The following is a 4,404-nucleotide window of genomic DNA, read 5'->3' as shown; positions in this document are numbered from 1 at the left end:
TGTGAGTCTAGTTTTGGGGAAAATTAACAGAACTTAATTTGGAGCTCTGTAGCTCTAGATAAAAATAATTTAGTGACTGTAACTCGACTAGATAGCTTTGAATTTAAATATAAGTGAATAGTGAAATTATGTATAATGCTATTTAATCATGTTATATACCTAAAGGATGTGGGATGGAGAGGAGGAGGAGGACAATAAAGTATATGAATGAATTGTGTATAATTGGTTAAATGTCTGATTATAATCGATAAATATTGAAATAGGAGTGATGCTTATATTGGTGCATTACTGGTCATGATAAGCTCATGAGAGAAAATAAAGTTTCATAGCATATGTGTGTGGTATATTTGGCATGAAATGATGTCATGAGTGGCTTATGAATTAACTCATGTTGGTAAGTTGATGCATAATTATAGTATTCAAATATATACATATTTGTAATATTTTGCTATGTGATTCGGAAAAAGGGGAATAAATAGCATACTGAAAATTTGGCCATGGTGCTAGTTTATGTTAAAGGAGTGTTTTATGGCATATCTTAAGTAATGGAATGTTATGAATTTTGAGATTAACTTGCTAGTTAAATAAGTGACAAATGAATTGATTGCGTATTCGTAATTTTGACATATGCTTGGTATATGAAACGTAATAATATATGCTTGAATAAACTTTAAGTATTCGAATGACATGGATTTGATCGTGATAAGATTCGAACATTGAATTCATGAAGCACAGGTGATGTATTATTATTGTGTGATAGCTTGGTTCGAGAAATTGGTTAGGTAAATGGTAAGTGAAAGCATTTATGGATATAGAACAAAATTTGGAGTGAATATGAAATTTAGCTCAATTAAATGATTTCATCAATTAAACATTGTATATAACAGAATGTGTTAGTGAATTACATATTCGTAAATTGACATTCAATGTTCAATTAGTGATATATGAAAATAACATGAAAAGATTTATAATTGTGATTAATATTGATTCTGACTTAAAGTGGATTCTTCAATATTGGATTGATTTAACGGATATATTGAGCATATGAATGGGTATGTACTGGGCCTCGTAAACCCTAATTAGCGACTCAAAGATAATAATTTGAAAGTTTTTAATTTGGATGAAATTTTATAACTCAGTTTAATATGTTTATAAGTGTATTTATTTTGGTAATGCCTCGTACCCTATTCCAGCGTAGAATACGGGTAAGGGGTGTTACAATGTGACATCACTAGATTCGGCCCTGATGTTTAGGCCAGGTTTGGAGTGTTACATTTTGAGACCCAAATTAGCCAATAGTGTCTGTAACACCTCAAACTCTATCTGTCAAAATAAGGTGTTACACAGAAAACAGACTTAAACTTTATTTAGTATTTTATTTTTACTAAGGTTTTGGCGTATACTCTTTGTACTGGGGTGTTAACCCAAAATTTTGAATGACAAAACAATCAAATCAGTATACAACATGTAATATAAAGTATAATTGAAAACGAACTTTTGGCGGAATCCTTGTAAAAGATGATAGGTTTATATAAAATGCAAGGTGAGTTATTTCGCATACAAAAGTTTCAAGTGTATCATTGGTAGTTAAATATCGTTTAAATCAGTTTGATGTATACAACTAAAGATGATTTCATAAACTATAATTCACAAAGTTTTAACCTAGACTTCAAGAGTATGTAAACATTATCTTAAAATAACGACTTGGAGAAAGATGTAAATTATTACAAATTTTGGTTACAAAATAGAGTTACACGCTACCCACCCAAAATGAAAGTATATGGATGTTACAAAATGAATATAGGTGAGGCTCACAATAGAGGTTGCTTTATCTGGCTGAGTCCCTTCTACAAGCCCTTTTACGCCGAGGTACCACCTAGAAAAAGGGAAAAAATGAGAGTAAGTTCGAGAGAACTTAGTGAGCTTTAGCAATAAAAATACCCAAACCTTTCCAAACAAAGTACATGAATTTTCGTTATGTTTTAATTCAATTTCTTTAGTTTTGTTTACATTCAATAAAATGTGCATATTGAGTCTTTTATTAACCTTAAAGGCTAAATGAGGCCTAAGAGAGAGCTAACATACTTTGTGAGTGTGTTAGAGGGCATTTCGGGTCAGTTCTGGACATTATGTAGCAACATAAAGGATTCGATGTCGCAACATAGATAGAAAAATAGAGAAAGTGAGAAATTGCTTTCAATGTCGCGACACAGGCTGAGGGTGTCATGACATACCCCTGAAGATGGCTAGAGAGGAATATACTGGTTGCTACGTGGCGACATCGACTCTGTGGCAAGAATAAAAAAAAGTAGGGGCGTTTTGGTCTGCACAATCAAACTTTAAGCTCAAAAAATTAGCTAACCTAGGGTTAAAGACGACAGTTACCTGAAGGCTATAAATAGGCCCTTTTAGCACTTGTAAAAGACATCTAAGTTTTAACCTAGTTTTCTTCCATCAAATTTAGTCATATTTTCTTTCCTTATTAGGTTTTCCTAGTTTTAGTTATTTTCTTTCTTTAAAAGATCTGATTGTAAAGGAGAGCAACTTCTATGGATTCTTGCTTATTATCAATATCAATCAAGCTTTCTTAAACTCTCTATTTTAATTCATTCCCTATGATTAATTCTTCCATTTATTCCATGTTATTTATGAAAGCCATGAGGAACTAATCCTTCTATGGGGGGTTAGCGAGTGGAAGCATGATCTCTTAACTATTTTGTAGGGTTATTCAACAGATCAATTGTTTGGGAAAGGAAGAACTTGAAACAAACCCTAGGTCTGACAACCCCAAAAAGTCATCAAGGTGAGAATTAACCCAAAATTGTTATTGCCCATCCGTGGACACCTTGACCCCAAACCAGTCTGGACTGTGAGGTCGAAAGATAAGTAGTTCTTCCTGACTCGTTACGTTAATGGAAGATCAGAAGATCTTGCTAGGGTAGCAACTAGTTAATTGATGATGAACCCGAGATGACAGTTGATTGAGATTGCTGAAGCAAGCTAATCACCCATCTTCATATTTGATTCACTTTATTTCTCTCTATCTCTTGCAATTTTACTCTTTTTATGTTATTTTATTTCCTTAGTTTAAGAAACCTTAAAATTATCTCTTATTTTACTTTCGTACTATAACTAACTTCAAGTAGTAATTAGATATTTAATTGTTTAGCTTAAAATTGATTTAGTACTCGCCTTCCTTAGGTATGATCCGCGGAGTACTTACCTACTTAGTTGTAAAGTCTATATTACAACTCGACCCGTATACTTGCGGATACCACCTCGTAATTCTTAATTCTATTGTAGTATTCACACCGGGGAGGCAACACTACTAGATTTATTTTAATTTTCACATACCAAAAGAATAATTTAGAAATTTCTCAGCTATCAATACGATTTTATTTTACTTTAGTATTACTAATCTTTTTTTTCTAGGTTTGGTGTATGACTCGCAGTAGAGGCACACCTATTGTAGTAGCCACAGATCTAGAAAGGATAATCCAAAAGAATTGTCGATAGCAACAGCAACAACAAATGCAAGATCCACTACCACCAACTGTAGTTAATGTACCATGTTATAATCCATTGTTCCGTGACACTGACGATAACACTCTAGGAGACCCAGCAGCACTACAGTTACCCACAAACATGTATATGCTCAGAATGAGAGAACTTTACAAGACTATGCCTTACCAAGTTTAGATATGGTTCAGGAAAGCATAGAGAGGTTGGTGATTACAAAATATAACTTTGAGATCAAACCGGCAAGATACAAATGATCCAAAATAATTTTCAATTTAGGGGCACTATGACAGAGCACCCCAACCAACATTTAAAACAGTTTCTTCAACTCTATGATACTTTTAAGTATAACGGGCTCACTGATGACGCTATTCGTCTTCGGTTGTTCCCTTTTTCTCTGATTGATAATGCCTTTTCTTGGTTAGACTTACATGCTCTAAGATCCATCATGACGTGGGATGAACTTGGTGGAAAATTCTGACAGAAGTTTTTCGCAATTAGTAAAGTAATCCAATTAAGAAGAGAGATTGCTATATTTAGACAGATAGAAGGAGAAAGCTTTTATGAGGTGTGGGAACGCATCAAAATGTTGATTCAATAATGCCCTTACAACAGATTTCCTGAGTGGATGAGATTACAGATATTCTATAATGGGTTGGATGCAAATGCAAGATCTGGATTAGACCAAGCAACGGGATGGGCCCTTATGAATAGGACGTACGAGGATGCATACGAAATTATTAAAAATATGGTATTAAAATCCTGTTAGTGGCTAGCAGAATGGTTCACATATAGCTAGAAACCCGCTACGATCAAAGCTATTCAAGAGGATGAAAAATATCAACAACTAGTGGATAGACTCAACCGTATTGAATTTGCTTCTAC

At 33.7% G+C, this 4,404-nt stretch overlaps 1 non-coding gene across 1 annotated transcript; it reads right to left on the bottom strand.

Moving 5' to 3' along the window:
- Positions 1–4,031: 4,031 nt before the first annotated feature.
- Positions 4,032–4,137, bottom strand: LOC128039355 (small nucleolar RNA R71). Its single transcript, XR_008193859.1, has one exon. It is a non-coding gene; the product is annotated as a small nucleolar RNA R71 (small nucleolar RNA).
- Between the last annotated feature and the right edge of the window lie 267 nt (positions 4,138–4,404).

This window comes from Gossypium raimondii, chromosome 2 (assembly GCF_025698545.1).
Source record: "Gossypium raimondii isolate GPD5lz chromosome 2, ASM2569854v1, whole genome shotgun sequence".
In the NCBI taxonomy this organism is placed as follows: Eukaryota; Viridiplantae; Streptophyta; class Magnoliopsida; order Malvales; family Malvaceae; genus Gossypium; species Gossypium raimondii.
Note: the sequence above shows the minus strand (reverse complement) of the source record. Positions and strands in the feature narration are given on the sequence as shown.